Source organism: Dreissena polymorpha, chromosome 3 (assembly GCF_020536995.1).
Source record: "Dreissena polymorpha isolate Duluth1 chromosome 3, UMN_Dpol_1.0, whole genome shotgun sequence".
Taxonomy (NCBI): domain Eukaryota; kingdom Metazoa; phylum Mollusca; class Bivalvia; order Myida; family Dreissenidae; genus Dreissena; species Dreissena polymorpha.
In genome coordinates, this window is record NC_068357.1 from 126,041,644 (window position 1) to 126,059,671 (window position 18,028).

General features: G+C 34.8%; 1 long non-coding RNA gene across 1 annotated transcript; it reads right to left on the reverse strand.

Moving 5' to 3' along the window:
* Nucleotides 1-250: 250 nt before the first annotated feature.
* LOC127871347 (uncharacterized) lies at nucleotides 251-1,032 on the reverse strand. The gene is made up of 2 exons (XR_008045300.1): nucleotides 938-1,032; nucleotides 251-563 (listed from the first exon to the last, which is right to left on the reverse strand). It is a non-coding gene; the product is annotated as an uncharacterized LOC127871347 (long non-coding RNA).
* Nucleotides 1,033-18,028: the final 16,996 nt, after the last annotated feature.

Sequence of the window (18,028 nt, forward strand, 5' to 3'; positions counted from 1 at the left end):
CACATATAACAATAGAAATTAAAGCACCAAATACACAAAGAAGTACATTAGTATTCACAAAGAAATTGTAATCAGTCAATTTATGAATTTGCAAATCTTGCTATTCAAACATATGAATGCTCCAATTAAGTCATAACAAATGATCATCGCCAAAACGTCTTGAATAGTGGGGGTTATTATACCAACAAACATATTGAATTGCATCAATACTTCATTTACTCAAATTCAAATGAAATCTGAATAACTGAAAATAGTTTGAGATGTTTAATGAAAATACTCATTCGCCCCGGTCATGAAAGGGCGCTGCAAGATCTTGTTACCACTGCACCAAGTAATTAACATTAAATCATATAATGTTGTTCAATTTGTTGAAATGTCAAATTTTTATGTAATGTTTACTTTGATTGTTTTCTTTCCCTGCAATACGTGCACCATCTGGTAATAAAACAAACAGTTATTTAAACTTTGGAACATTTACTATACATGTTTGTATATGACAACTTTTCATTGATCAAGATATCAGTACGTCTCTTGAAGGTGCTTCCAAAAATACTTTAATCTCCCTGAAAAGAACAAAATACAAATGAAATAAACTGTTAAACTTAAAAAAATATAATAGCATGCGTGATATATCATATAGCTCAATAGGATTTAGATACAAATACATGATTTAAAAATGCTGTATGATCTCTTTATGCTTATTTAATAACTATCGTTACAGTCAAAAATGCCTACACATTCCTGCTAAAAAACACACAACTAACACTTTTTGTAGTTTTGTTGCAATAATGTTCACATGACATCTTGCACAAACAATCCTTACGATTTTGTGTATTAAACAAGTGCATTAGTTGGCAGTAACAATTCACTCAAAATTCAACATTTTGTAACAATCAATTTTATAGAAACAAACAAGAAAAAGTTTGCCCAACGGAACTATTTTCCTGTCCGTGCGTGGGAGGCTTTGTGTTAGGAGATCCCCGACCGTGTTTTGACCTCTCTGCCACACTGTTCGCAAACAAATGGCATTCTAAAAGTAAACAAAATATGAATATAAGTTATCGACAATCATGATAATTTTGAGTAACATGAACGTAGGTTTATCATATTTAAGGCGCGCAAAACACTACCAACAATTTTTATTCACCAACTTTTGTTATTCAGACAGACTTCAAATATTATTGACGTTAATGTCAATCTTTCGATTCTCTAGTTTAGTTTGTATACCACACATAGCATTTAAAAAATTTGTCCCACACATAGCATCATTACATTTTCTTACACACACTCCGAATCAGATGTATTTGCGCAAACATACAATGTATGTAGCTTCTCTATGAAGAATTACAATGTCCGCCCTAGTTTTTAAACCCTCGACAACATTGTAATCAACGTTTTTGTTGGTCGAATAAAAAATATACCACACATAGCATTTCACTTCGTGTGTTTTCAAGCACGCGGTTGCACTTTTTGGAAAAATTATTTAATTAATTTAGCGCAAACTTACCAAAGTTGTGTCTTTTGACAATGACCGGGCACTCGTCTTTGTTTTTTTTGAAAATGGTTTTGAAATAATGAAGAAATTATCAAAAACGTTACATGAAGCGACGTTTTGTTTACATCCGATTGTCCCACACATAGCCGAAAAAGTCACGTGGTTCAGGCACCTTGGGTATGAACAGTTGATTGTTCACACATATAAGCTTTGAGAAAAATAAAAAAGTAAAGAAACTAACGGAGTATTCAGTTGTTATTGTAGGAAATAAAGGAACTAGGAACTCTCAAATTATATATTTTTTTAAATCAAATGTGGTGAAATTTACAAAAAATACAGTCCTCAACACAAAATAAAGAATTGATTCGCCACATTATTTGGTCCCGCGAACCGGAAACGAGCTTGTGAAAGTAAACCAGCCTGATAAAAAAGGGAATAAAAGTGAAAGATTCATTCGGGCAGAAATTCCAGCACGCCGTAGGAGCCTAAACACCAAGCCATGCCCGATGTTGCCAAAGTTATTAATATGCTAAATGTAAAGAAAGCCACTTGAGTGGACAAAATATCAGCAAAGCTTTTAAATATTGGTAAACCGGCTTTAACTGAACCTCTTACTAATCTTGTGAACATTTCTATTGCCACAAGTACTTTTCCAGATAAACTCAAAATGGCACAAGTAACATCCTTATAAAAAAAAAATTACCCTTTTTGCAAAGCTAACTATAGACCAGTAAGTGTCCTACCAATGCCCTCTAAAAAATTTGAGAAAGTAATTGCTAATCAACTTAACTTTCATTTTGATAAAATTTTAAATAAATTTTTATGTGCTTTTAGAAAGGGACATGGCTGTCAAACCACCCTATTAGAACTTCTGGAGGATTGGAGTCAGGCTCTCGATAAAGACCATTACGCTGCAGCAATTATCATGGACCTGTCCAAGGCCTTCGATTGCCTGCCGCACGATATATTACTGTCAAAGCTGTCAGCGTATGGTATGTCAGAGCCTGCGTCCAGACTACTCCAGTCTTACCTTTTTAACAGAAAACAGCAAATTAAAATAGGAGATACAGTTAGTTTATGGGCCAGTATAACAAAAGGAGTACCCCAAGGGTCTATCCTGGGGCCCTTACTGTTCAGTGTCTTTATTAATGATATTTTTTATTTTATAAACAAATCTACCCTTTACAATTATGCAGATGATAATACTCTTTCATTTTACACAACAAACTTTGATGAACTTATAAGTGTTTTACAACATGAAAGTAACATTCTTATTGATTGTTTCATTTTAACAAGATGCAAGCTTACCCTGACAAATTTCAATCTTTTGCAATAGGCAAATCAACTTCTTGTAAAAAAAAACTCATTTAAGATAGGTGATGCTACTATAACTTGTGAAAAAGTTGTTAAACTACTTGGTATTGACATAGACTATAAACTAAATTTTGATACTCATATACAAGGATTATGTAAGAAGGCAGCCACTCAAATTAACATTTTAAAAAAAGATTGGTAGAAATTTAAGTGTAAAAAACAAGCTTTAAATTTTCCATACCTTTGTTTTATCAAATTTTAATTTTTGCCCAATGACCTGGCATTTCTGTTCAGAAACTAATATTAAAAAGATGGACAAAATTCAAGAAAGGGCAATTCGTTTTATATACAACGACTATAGCACTCAATATATCGATCTTTTACAAAAGGTAGACCTTCCGTCCTTGCAAATAAGACGTATAAGATCAATGGCTATTGAAACATTTAAAATCATAAATGAAATTTCCCCACCTTTGTTAAATGATTTAATTGTTAAGAGACAGTCAACCATAAATTTTAGATATACCAATATTTTACAGATACCACAGGTACGCACAACAACATATGGTAAAAATTCTTTAAGATATGCTGCCCCCTCGCTGTGGAACTCCCTACCAGAAGATTTTAGAAAATGTACAAATATTTCGCAATTTAAAACTTTAATTGAGACATGGAATGGAAAAATCTGTAGGTGCAAATGCTGTAGACTGAATGGGATTTCCACAGCAAGGGAGCATCACATCACTTAGTTTTAAGTTCATTTTCTACTATAATGTTATATAGTGTTAGATTTGCTTAGCTTTGTGTGCTTTGGATGCTTAGCATGCTCTATATGCTTTATTTACTTAAATGTTATATGCTGTTAGTGTTTTTCTTAGCTTTGTATGCTTTGTGTGCTTTGCATGCCCTGTATGCTTTGTAGGCCCTATATGCTTTATATGCCTTGTGTGATCTGTATGCTTTGTATACTTTGTGTGCTTTGCATGTTTTTGTGTGCTTTATATACTTTATATGCATTGTTTGTTGGTATACTTTGTGTGCTTTGCATGTGTTTTTTTGCTCTATATACTTTATATGCCTTGTTTGCTTGGTGTATTTTTGTGTGCTGTGTATGCCTAGTATATTTTGTATGCCTGGCATGCTTTGTGTGCTTTGTTTACGTTGAATGCTATGTATGCTATGTATACTTTGTGTGCCTTACGCTGTGTATACTCTGGTTGCTTCGTACGCTTTGTATGCTCTGCATGCTATGAATGCTCTGTATGCTTGATATGTTTTGTATGCTCTGCATGCTGTGTCTAGTTGATATTTTATTCTTTCTCTTAAAAAATTATCTGACTTTAAATGTAGACAAATCTAAACTGTTTAGTACCATATCTGATGTTGTAATATCATGCTATATATTTATATGTATATCTGCCTTTTAATTGTAGAACAAATTTTTTCCAGTCTTTCAGCTTTTATACACTTGTTATTTCTTATTCATCATGTTTTATAGTCGGTTGTACAAGCTGTCTGAGCTTATGTTTGTTGTTTTAACTCTTGCCGACTCAAAATAAATCTGATCTGATCTTATCTTATCTATCCTATCTTAATACACATGGAATTAAATTGTAAATTTTCATCACTGAAAAAAGAAATGGCAAACTGAAATTTGACGCTTGTCAGCATAACCAGAAAAATAAGTGTAAGTGAAGATGTGGATGAAGAAAAAGTAAAAATTGTGTAAATTCTTACTGCCAGTGGATTTACACAGATTAATGCCTTGTGATTGATTTATTGTATCTGGTGTGAAATAATCAGAATTTACAAAATGTCTGCACTCGCATCCATCAAGGGGGTGAGAACCCGATATAGAAATAACATCCAAACAGCAATCTCAGAGAGTAGAGAATTAATGCATATGGATTTCGAGAGCGTTGATGTGGAAACCTTTGTGTTCAAAGCATATAAGTGTTTGGAAAAAATAAAGAACAAGTGTGACAAGTTGGAAGTATAATCAGAGAAACTTCAAGAAGTAACAGAGGAAGCAAAAAAGTGTGCAACAAATCATAAATAATGATGGTGACATGTGCGATCAAGCTATGGAATGCTACATGGACTTGACACATTTAAAAGATAAAATTAATTCAAAAAGAGAAAAAAAGAAGAAAAGATTAATGTTTACCAAGATGAAAAGCTTGTAATTATGCAACAAGAAATGCAAAGTTTTAGATTTGAACTTGAGCATAAAAAGATGCAAAATCAAATAAAATAAGAACAAGCACAACAGCAAAAAGAATGCCATGTGAAACTACCAAGATTGGATATGGTGTCATTTGACAGGGACAATCTAAAATGGACTGAGTTTTGGGACTCATTTGAGACTGTAGTGCACCAAAACAAGCGCCTTTCAAATGTGGAAAAATTCACACATCTCAAAAGTAAAGTGCTTGGGGGGGCAAAATATGTAATTGCTGGATTATCCCTGACATGGGCCATCTCCAGGAACTTTTTCCACAAAATAGAATCTACTAGCGTTCGAACATAAGGACGATATGGAGAAAATCGCCCAAATCTCTAAAAAGCTTTTGTTTAATATGCGTCGTTTATTAGCGTAGCTGTTTAACCCAGGTTTTCAGCTTAACGGACGTTCACCAAGATCCAATAAAATGTTGGACAAATTTCTGCCAGTAGGCCCGTATTAATAATTGGAATGTTCGCATTGGTTTAAAATACATGAACTAAGCAACATAGAAACCGTGTTGTCCTATCTTTAAAAAGTGTTAACTTATTTTATGAAAAGCCGCTTGACTATCTTTGTTGTGCAGTATACAGTAGAAGAAGTGCGCCAATGGTATATCACCTAGTTTCTTTAAGGTAGTGCACCTCTAATGATTTCCCGCGATTTCTTCGAAGGTTGAAGAGCCTACTTTAAGGTGCCGTAGCCTAGTGGATAAGGCGATAGACTAGAAATCTTTTGGGATATTCCCGCGCAGGTTCGAATCCTGCCGACGACGTATACTTTTTTGCGACGCGTTTAATTTATTTTCTAACGTAATTTGATTTAATATGGCATATAAGCTATATTTATTGTTAAATATGTTGCAATTTTTATGCACATTTTTCAATTATAAAAATTAAAACAACGTTATGGCGAAATTGGGTGATTTACTGTTGAAAATACGAACCATGCATGTTGCATTTTTATTTTTATTTCAAAACGTAAACGGTAAATCTGTCTAGTTCTTGGTATTTTTGCTGTATATAGTGTTTCTATAAAAATTAAGTTTAAAATATGACTTAAATGATACTATTTTGAATTTTATGACACTTTGTTTTTAACCGACCCAATTTTTACTTGGCTGAAATCACTTACATTTCATGGCGCTCTTCCATAGATAAAAATTTGTAAAAAATAAATGTCTGTAAAAGAATACTTATTTCATCTTGTTTAAACTTTAAACACCTTTACAGCATCTGTACGCACCAACTGCATGCCCATATTTGGAAATTTGAATGAATTATGGAACTTTTATATACCCCAGGGGTGAAAATAAACTGGACAAAAGCCGAGCGTGGGGGTAGTTTTGAAAAAATCGGTATATTTTTTTAAAAAGCATGGAAAGCCGACCTACAAATTTGCGTGTAGTTCAGGGAAATGATGCTGATTAAGAAAATAATTAATTAGATTATATTTGGATATGTGCCCATTAGAGGTGCGCTACCTTAAAGTTGTTCATTCGACACATATAAACATTTTCTTTCTGCATCTTACACGAGGAAACGTGACGGTATCGGCTGTGTACGTAGAATAAAAGTTGCGGTAATAGTTAACATCGGAGCATAATTTAGTATTCCTGCTTGGTTACATGGATTTTTTAGGTCTTCAGATAAACATTAATAAGTAATCATTAGTTTGAAACAACGCAAAATTATACGTAAAGACCATTTTATGTTGATTGGCCGACACTTTTATTTTATTTACGATCCTTTACAACAACCATTAACTCGTTATTATTTTTCTTTAATTTTAGGTATTTTTAGTGTTATGAACCTAAATTTATAAACTATTTTTAAAATATAAAAGAAAATGATACTCATTTTCATAATATAATTCTTAAACAAAACTACAATCCTTCCAAATCTGGTAGGATTTTCTTGTGATATACGAGATTGTATGTGAGAGCATGGAACGACAACTCTGCATGGAGATTGATATATATTAATCCATGTACGGGTTATATTTGAGTTACTAGTATACAAAAAGTAGAAAGAATTTATCAAATATCCACGATTAGACGAAATTTAATGGTGTTATATATTCAATTTTTGCTAATTGCATGGTCCTCTACCTCAGTTACTAGTAACTGATTCTCTTGTACACACACGTTCGTATCCTTCATATAATGTAATTAATTATAAGAACATCAAAACTAGAGGAATTTTGGGTTACACTTATATTTAACAAAATCAACGCGCGTGCTGACTCCTTTCGTTGGGTCAAAAACAGCACTGGTAGTAGTAGTTGCTTGTGTTGTTGTTTGCCGATGGAATCGGTCTGAAGAGGTCAAAGAGAAGAGGCTAAAAGTGTCCCCGATAAACACCTTCACTTCATTTATTCATTTGGCTGATTTGAGCATAATAACCCAGAACATTGGAAAAATGACCGCGTCTTTGTAGTATAGCATGTAACACTGTTTAACTGTGTGTTCAGCATGAAACAATGTTATCTCTTATGAAAAGGTTTGATGGATAGAACAGTTTTACACTTAACGCTTGACATCAATACACTTTGTGTGTGCACATTTATATTCAGTGGATTGTCAGCTCCAGAGCGTTTGTACTTAAAGGCTTTGTTCTCATATTTAGTAATTACTACCATATTGCTGTCTGCGTACTAGTATATTTGAGTTCACAGAGGTATGGTTTATACATATCCTGATATTCGTTTAGGCCAAACCATTTTAATTGTTTTCGAAATTGAACATAAAACATGTACAAGTATAAAGTTTTAAACAAGCCATCGTTCCAGTAGTGGAATCGTGACCTCACTTTAATGCATTGTATTCCAACCAGCAAGGTATCTGAGTCAGTTCGCGACCAGTAAAATGATCGTTATATAATATAGGCGCTATCGCGTTAACTAGGTGAACTGGCATTTTATTTAGACCAGAAATATGTTAAATGAAGATATTCGGAGATATAATTATGGTATGTCAATAATCGATTCTTAATGTGTTTTTAACAATACCATGATACACATTAGTTTTTATTAGTTAAACAAGAATTATTCCACCATATATTGACCAATGTATTAGTTAAGTATGAGCGCGATGATTCCCAATACTGTTAATAATATCATCGAATAGCAATGCCCGACAAACCACTAAAACAGATTTGTTCGAAGAACGCGCGTATAAATATTTAAAATATGTACGGATACTTCGCGTGTGGCCGGTTAACTTATATGTTTTATTTTCACTTCCATTTTTCTTTTGGTTTTCTGTTTTGTATCTATAGATATATGATCACCAATATGTGATAATGTAAAATAAGCCTCGAAAACTTCGCGTAACATCCCGTACTGCGTGTGATGCAGCTAAGAACTGCACAGAAAAAGACTTTCGCCATATTTGATTCCATTCATTAAACTCTTTAGCTTTCAACAACTCCAACCATAATCAACGCCGTATATCTTTTTTTTTTTAAAGATATTTGTTGTATAAATCTGATAAACCATAAGGTTTCAAACGCAGATTCTCATACTGACGGGATTTCACGGGACGTAATGCCGAAGAATCACGTCCTAATAATAAAACAAGCAACATGTTTGAGAAAATCTTATTTTATTAACTAAATTAAAGTTGACCACTACTTCAAAGCCATTTAATAGCTTAAACATTCTATATGTTGGTGAATATTTGTTTACAACTGTTATGGAAAAGAAATCTTTGTATCGGCAAAGTACAAACCACATAAACCATGGAAAATCTGCACGTAGAGTTACAGTCAAGTCTAAAGGTGTGATATATTCAATAAGTCTTTATTGAACTATTCCTCAACTAGCTCAGATTTCAGATTTTAATTGAAAGTTTTGGAATGAAAACAAATATTTACTATGTTCAACAAACAGCCTGTGACAATACTTCACCTAATGAAAACTTCATTTAAGAGTTAGAAACGAACAATCAAATGTCCGAATAATATTAGTTTAGTTAACAGCGTTGTGTACAATACGGTGATATAGCCGTGCTATGGGAAAAAAGTAGAAGACTTTTGCGCAGATCTGCTTTTTTTGTGATTTTGATTTTTGATTTTTAAGGGGTCGTTCTGAATTGGCTCGGAAATGATCGGAAATGATCGTTTTTACTCGGACCGTTTAATACGGTATATATTGGGCGTTTAGACCGTCGTGTTTTACTTAAATGTAAAGGGGTAATTTTGTATGTATTTATTTGTAAATTTTCATTCAGAATGATACATGATCATTTGTATTTATACCGTCAATTTCTCATTTTAGTATCACCAACGTTGGTATTTGGTCTTTTCTATCATTATTATTATCGGTAATAACGACCGGACTCATAAGATTTTTTATTTATTGTTATTCTATGCAGACATTCAGTTATTGTGATTAAACAATTACCATTGAATAAAACGTTTTTTGCTTATGTTCATTTATTAATTCAGACAATAATGTATATATGTTTAATTCGCCAGTATACAACTAATAAAAAACCGGAAAACACGATATTAATCTATTAATTCGGTATGTATATTGTGCCTGTATTTATAGACAAGTTTACAGCATAATATATTGTCAAATAACAAGATTACAAAGAGTATATAGAAAAATGAAAAATAACACAAGTCCTACATGATATATACTCTCAAGTTACGCTTGTCATGTTAACAATTGAAATGACAATGTCAAGGCTTTATAAATACATAACAAAGATAGACTGCAATTAACGGGACCTTTTTACGTTCTGTTGTTGTCGTTATATTTGATGACACTACGAGGATTGCTTATATAAAGTATATAACAAGATAAATGTCTTGGCTATTATTATACATTTTATTTGGTGCAATAATTGCTTTTGGAAGAGAATTTTTTTGCCTTTGTTCAGACCCAGGTGATGTGCAGGAAATTTGAAGGTTGTATCCCTTGTATATATTTGTATTTTTAGAGTATTTTTTTTATTGAATATGCCTGAGCGAGCACTTTGTTGGATTTTCGGGGCCAACTGAAAATAACCCATTGTCATCGATGTTTCCAACAGAAAGCAGAGACACAAAGACATCCCCAACAACAGTAAGTAACTCAACAATGAATCGTTGGACATTTCTTCAAAGTACAGCTTAGCTTAAAGGGACTTATTTTTACCGATTTTCTCCATTTTCAATAATGCAAATAAACGTTTTTCATTTTCACTACACACATTTTCCCAGCATTATGATCAACTGGACACCAGCTGTGCGTGTATATTTAATATATTTAATCGAGTTTTACTTGAGGCTTTATTTTGCTTATTGTTATAAACAGTCTCTTGAGAGCACTGACTGTAACAACAACAGAGATGTCAGTGATGATATTGGCCTCAACGATGCTTTCCTCACAATCTAGGCAGTAGGTTTATATGACTGACTTACATAAATCATTGTGTGGACAACTATTGAACCGTGTCATGCGTTAGAATACGTATAGGAAATTTCTGATCTTTCGCAATAACAAACGCGAAGATGGAAGGAATTTACTAATTGGTATCTTCACGGTAACCCATTTTACTGTTTTATTTTTCTTGTTGATATTTATTTATTGGTATTTATAACTCTTTAAAACATGCTGACAAAGGAACAGTAACTACTTTTTGATTTCCTCTAACAAAATGTTCATGCTATTTATGTTCAACTTCGCGAAGACGTCAACTGGCAAACATTATACTGTTTGCCAAATTATGGCTATTTTTATCGTCGCTATTGAGTCGGTGTATTATTTTATTTTTTTACGTGAATCAGCTCTTTTCGCGTAAGAAGTTGATTTTAAAAATAAACCGCGGTGATATTTAGATACTTATTTTTAAATGTCGGCTTTTTATGAGTGCATATGCTTTAAATGTATGAACGGCGTTGACAGTTGTTTAAATCTATGAAGTTTTCGCAGTCGACGATAGATCGTCAATACTTGTAGATATGTTAATATAGATGTAATAATGTAGAAACTAGTATTCGTCTGTATACATATATAGAGAATACAAACTTTTAGCCGCGTCTTGGAAACACTGGGCGTATTGCATGTGCTTAAAGTGCTTAAAGTGTCGTCCCAGATCAGTCCGAACAGGCTATTAAGGGACGACATTTTCAACCTAAATTGGATTTTCGTTTAGAATATAGTTCCTCTACAAGAAATATTCATTAAAAGCGGAAAGTGTCTCCGCTGAAAAGCCTGTGCGGACTGAACAGGCTTATCTGGCATAACACTTTACGCACATGCATTAAGCCCAGTTTTCCCAGAACGCGGCTCAAATATCAACCTTTTATTGCAGACCAACGATGACGCCAATCTGGCTTGCACTTGCGCCTGCTCTCGCCGAGTTGATGACATCATACAACGGGGTGCACGCTCAAGTAATCAAGGATGCTGAACGTTTGTTCAGTAACCTAATGGTGGATTACAACAAAATGTTCAGGCCAGTGTTGAATCAGTCGAAACCGGTTGTTGTATCTACTTGGTTAGATCTCGTCTCTATCCAAGATTTTAACGAAGTCGAAGAGAAAATATCATTTACAGCTATATTGTTTCTGACATGGACGGATGAGCGACTGGGTTGGGACCCGGAAAAATACGGCGGTATTAATAACATCAATATTGACGTCAGCAAGATTTGGGCTCCACAAGTGATGCTGCTTAACAATGTCCTGAAAATCGAACGTCTTTCTGAAGACTGGCATGCAGTTAGTGTCAATGCGTCGGGGAGTTGCCTTTATTTCATAGCCAACGTGTTTACGTCATCTTGCGATGTCGACGTCACTTTCTATCCATGGGATACGCAGACATGCGCGTTTCAATTCATGCCTGCGAAATACGAGCCTGGAAAGATCGTTCTGTGGCCACTCAAAGGCAACGTGGATTTCAACTACTACTCCCCTAATGGTGCCTGGGACCTCGTGAACACCAGCGTTAGCACAGAGATTTACGGCTACACGGTGAGTTTTAAGATCGAGGTGGAAAGGAAGCCGCAATTTGCGATAGTGAATGTGATACTTCCGCTGATTATCATGTCCGCGCTGAATATCCTGGTGTTCCTGATCCCTACGGATTGTGGGGAGCGCATCTCCTTCTGCTTAACGGTGCTGCTTTCCATCGCGGTCTTCCTGACGCTTGTGGGAGACAACCTCCCGAAGAACTCGAGGCCGATGTCGGTGTTCAGCTACTACCTGGTGTCAGTGCTCATCATCAGCGTCGCCATCTCGCTCGCCGTCATATGCAGCCTTCACACGTACCACCGAGGTGAGAAGCAACATCCTGGGGCCGCGTGGAGGGCTGTCGCCAGGCGTTTAGGCTGCTACTGTGCGCGGCGGTCAGGGCCAGAGAAAGCGTACAGGGTTACCGGTATTCCGGGTGTTGATTACAAACTTGCTTGGCCGGAAAACGTTACCCCTCGGGCTTCGCTCGGCATGCATTTAGTGCCATACCCGATGCGCAATCATCGTGGTGTATTCCTGAACCGCAACACACATGTTAACGGGACTCTGTCTTCAGATCATTCGGAAGACTCAACATTTCACGAGAAAGAGACGCATGGAGGTGATAGCTCAGTTATGGAAATCAAATGGTCAGAAGTGAGCATTGCATTGGATAAAGTATTTTTCGTCTTTTTCAGTCTTATTCTAACGACTGACACGCTGTGCTTTTTCATGGTCATTTACAACAATGTAACTCTATGAAAGAGTAATTTAAAACTTACAAAAACTATTCAATGACCAAATTGGACAGTATTGTTATCACGGAATACTCTTAGTCGGCTAAGATCACATCAATTATAACACGACATCTTGGTGGTGATAAAATGTGTTAAACCGTAATTACTCTTAAGTTTCCAGACACTAAGTTTTCGGACGCCCTCTTTTTAATCCCCAATAGACATATTTTGTAACTCCTACTTTTCGAACACTCAGGTTTCACCGAATAAAAATGAGTCTTAATTTGTGGACAGATGCATTGTACGTGTTTCAACATTCGTACTATTTGTGTTAATCCGTTGAATGCGAGATTAATTTGGTTAAAAGCGCTTAATCGAGATCGGATATACTTAGTTTTAAAATTAATGATGGAAATGCATAATTAGAACGTAAAAACGTTGCACGTTATTAGGATATAAATTAACCGTTTTTAAGGATAATGGTGCACGACTTAACACAAGAGTGTTTTTGGCACTGACTGTTTTAACCGACTGTCAACCTCCTGTTCTACAGACTGCAATATTCCTCCCAATTAACACATTTTCTTTCTTTATTCCGCACAGGCTAATCAGAGACGACACTTTCTTTCTTTAGTCCGCACAGGCTAATCAGAGACGACACTTTCTTTCTTCAGTCCGCACATGCTAATCAGAGACGACACTTTCTTTCTTCAGTCCGCACAGGCTAATCAGAGACGACACTTTCTTTCTTTAGTCCGCACAAGCTAATCAGAGACGACACTTTCCGCTTTTATAATATTTTTCGTTTAAAGAATGTCTCTTCTTAGCAAAAATCCAGTTTACGCGGAAAATGTCGTCACTGATTAACCTATGCGGACTGCACAGGCTAATCTGGGTCGACGCTTAACGCACATGGATCAAACTCCATTTTCACAGAGCAAGCACAATTATTTACAGACAATGATAAAAAGATACGTTGGAATGATACAGCTCGGGTGGTTCTAAATAACCAATAATACGTTAATAGGGAAAATAAGTGCAATTGCCGTCATATGTTTACAAAATAAACATGCACTGTTATTACAGCCTTGGCTATAAGAATGACTCTCAGTCAGTTTTCAAATTAAGAAAGTGCACAACGGTAACGTCCAGGTGAGTTAATAAGATGCAGTATTAGCCCCCAACGATCTTATGTAGTAAGAATATATCAACTGATGTAATCTATGTTCTTCTTCTTGACTGAAGATTTTGACATGGCTTAATAAACGTGACTTAATCACACAATATTCAGACTCAATTACCTTCGCAGAATACGTACGTTGCTAATAAAGCATGGATTATCGTTACTTTGACAACAATAAGGGTAACTTTCACCTATTAAAAAGTATCAAATTCAGAAACAACTTAAAAATAAATCGAATTACCACATTACATTATATGAGTCGCGGTCTGACAAAATGGTGCTTAAATGCATGTTCGTAAAGTGTCGTACAAGATAATCCTCTGCAGTCGGCACAGTCTAATATGGGACGACACTTTCCGCCTAAACTGGATTTTCGGTTAGATTAGTCTTCCTTTAAACGGAAAAAAGCGGAAAGTGTCGTCACTGATTAGCCTGTGCGGACTTCACGGGCTAATAAGGGAAGACACTACTTGGAGGCTCATTTAATTTCACCGGCTGTGTCGAAACCAATTATGACATAAAACTTTCAGATACATGTGAATATGGTTACGCGGAAACTGCCAATGATGCCTTAGTAAATATGATGCGCAGAACATTAAATATACATGTAGTTACAATTTCGAAGGATTATTAAGATGTATTGATTGGTTATTATCTAGTCGTCATTACCAGCTTGAGATGACATTCTCTACGATTCTTTGATTAATCAGGGTGAAGAATCACGTGACTTTATGGGGTCAAAAATGGATGCTAATACACCGGCGAGTGGTGCTTTTTTCAAATAACTTTTTAAAACTATTTTTTCTTAAGAATTTCAGTTATTGCATAAAAAAAGATTTAACGCGACTTATGGCATTGTGAAAAACATCAAAATTACTTTATTTAATAAGCCCGTGTTCTTGGCCAAAATTCTATCTTTACAGACATTCATATGTATATGAATGTCAGTTACTAAAGAATTTTGGCCAAGAACAGGGCTTATACACGGTTATGCTGCACGCAACGTGAAATTTTGGCACCGATTAAAGATCTATTTAATAATACATTTTTATATCTTACGATTTCGGCATTACTGCAAGAGAAACTGTCTTTTATGCACTACAGATTAGGGATGTCTAGTATATTTATTTCTATATTTAGAATATTTTTTACAGAAATTCCTTTCAGCAAACAGCTCAGACCCTGATGAGACGCCGCATCATGCGGCGTCTCATCTGGGTCTATGCTGTTTGCCAAGGCATTTTTTCTAGACGCTAGGCATTAATGGGATAAACTAACATAATTATTAATAATAACAAAATGACAAATAAACTTTATAAAAAAAACGAAGTTCTAAATGTCAATACCGTATTGGACAATTTATTCCGATATCCTTTTCAGTATCGATGGCAGATGTTGAAACTGGACCTAAGGGTATACATTTTTGGTTTAAAAAATCCTGGAGAAAAATAAATTATTCTAACATTTGGATTTGTTACATTTTAAAGATTTAATGTGGCTTTTGTAATATATGAAATGGTAATGGAAAGGTAAAAAGAGACGTGCCCTGACGTCTCGGTTGATGTAAACAGGTAGCGTGTTTATAAATACCTGTACACCAGATCATTTTAAACTTCCGGTTGATTGTGTTCTTTTGTAAGAATTTTTTTTTTTCGGCATCTTCGACCCGCAACACAGGCAAACGCAAACGCCGATGCTGATCGACAAGTTATTTTAAGATGGAGAAGTATATACGCATTGAAAGTGTGCGACAATTTACCATGCTGATACCGACATGTTTCCCCAGGTTATATTGTTCCTGTCGGTACGTCACTTTGTGTGGCTGCAGTAAGCCTGCGAAACAGTTATGTTTTATTTATTTTCGAATACTATCATTTAACAGCGCGTGCGCTTTGACAAACGCAATACACAGCTGCCGATATGAGAGCAATAATTACTGATAAAGTGACTACTGTCCAACGATTATATGTATATAATGTATATATAAATTTAACAAACAATTTAAGCCGCGCTCTGTGAAAAAGGGGGTTCAATACATTTGCGTATAGTGCCGTCACATATTAGCCTGTGCAATCCGCCTCAAACTGGATTTCTGCTTAAACAGACTTTCTTTAAAGGGATCTTTTCACGGTGTGGTAAATTGACAAAATTGAAAAAAGTTGTTTCAGATTCGCAAATTTTCGTTTTAGTTATGATATTTGTGAGGAAACAGTATTACTGAACATTTACCATAGTCCAATATAGCCATTATACGTATCTTTTGACGATTTGAAAACCTAAAAATTATAAAGCGTTGCAATGCGAAACGATTGAATAATTTGGAGAGTTCTGTAGTTGTCTCTGTTGATTTCGTTTAAATTTACGAAACTACGAAGATTGCTTATATAAGGTATAAAATACTTAACGTGCGTATACCCGGCGGAATAGCCGAGAGTGCTAATGCGTTTTTACCTCAGACTAACTCCAGGACTGCGGGGGGTCAATGGGTCGAGCCCTGGTACCGGCTACTTTTTTTTTCCTTTTTTTAATTTTATTCTTGATTTTTTACTTGAGCTTTTAAGACAATCATTTATCAATATAAAGCATTTAATAACAAACTTCAAAATATGCCAAAATCTGTGGAAAGGCCCCTTTAAGGTAGCGCACCCCTAATGATTTCCCGCGATTTATTTTACGATCATTGCCGATCTTCAATGATCGGTTATTTCCGAGAGATGCATTTTTTTCAAACTTCGAATTTTGATATATGGTTACATAATTCATTTAGAATACATTATTTTCACAATAAATATTGACTTTGATCCAAATATCATCTGAAAAATACGATTTCGCGATTTCTTCAAAGATCGAAGAGCCTTTTTACCTGTTAACTTATGCATATCTAATTTAAGCTTACATTGATGTTAAGTTGTCGTGGCCAAGTGGTTAAGGCGATGGACTAGAACTCTAATGGGATCTCCCCGCGCAGGTTCGAATCCTGCCGACATGGCATACATTTTGAGACGCGTTTTATTTCTTTTCTTACGTAATTTGACTTAATATAGCATATAAGCTATGTTTGTTGTAAAATATGTTAAAATTTTTATGCACATCCTTTAATTTTTAAAATTAAAACAACGGTATGGCTAAATTGGGTGATTTACTGCTGAAATCATTGCATGTTGCATTTTTATTTTTATTTCAAAAAGTAAACGGTAAATCTGTCTATTTCTTGGTATTTTTGCTGTATATAGCGTTTCTATAAAAGCTAAGTTTAAAATATAACTTAAAAGATACTATTTTGAATTTTATGACACTTTGTTTTGAACCGACCCAATTTTTACTTGGCTGAAATCACTGACATTTCATGGCGCTCTTCCATAGATAAAAATTTGTAAAAAATAAATGTCTGTAAAAGAATACTTATTTCATCTTGTTTAAACTTTAAACACCTTTACTGCATCTGTACACACCAACTGCATGCCCATTTTGAATGAATTATGGAACTTTTATATACACCAGGGGTGACAATAAACTGGACAAAAGCCGAGCGTGGCGGTGCTTTTGAAAAAATCGGTATATTTTTTAAAAAGCATGGAAAACCTACCTACAAATTTGCATGTTGTTTAGTGAAATGATGCTGATTCAGAAAATAATTAATTAGATTATATTTGGATATGTGCCCACTAGGGGTGCGCTACCTTAAACGAAAAATCCCATAATAGTAGAAAGTGTCGTCGCATATTAGCCTCATGAACGACACTTTACGCACATGATTTAATCCCCTTTACTAAGAGCACAGTGCATTTATATAAATTCAAGAGGGATAAGTCGGTTGAATGTCACGAAGCGCGATCAAAAGAGTTACTTCCCTTACTAATATTTGGTATAGTTATGCTTAAAACTATGTTATTTCGACTACTCTGTTTGAACATTTACATACTTACTTAATATATTCGTTTGATCATGACAATTGTTTAATAGTGTGAAAACAGATTGAACAACACAGTTGTTATTCATGCTCAAACTGCGGTGCACTGTTAAGTCAAATTGATTAGCGTCTTTTAAAAAATAACATCTTAGACTCGAAGCCAACAGTACAATATTAATTGTCAACTGGTTAAGTAAATTGAAATTCTAATAACCGTTTAA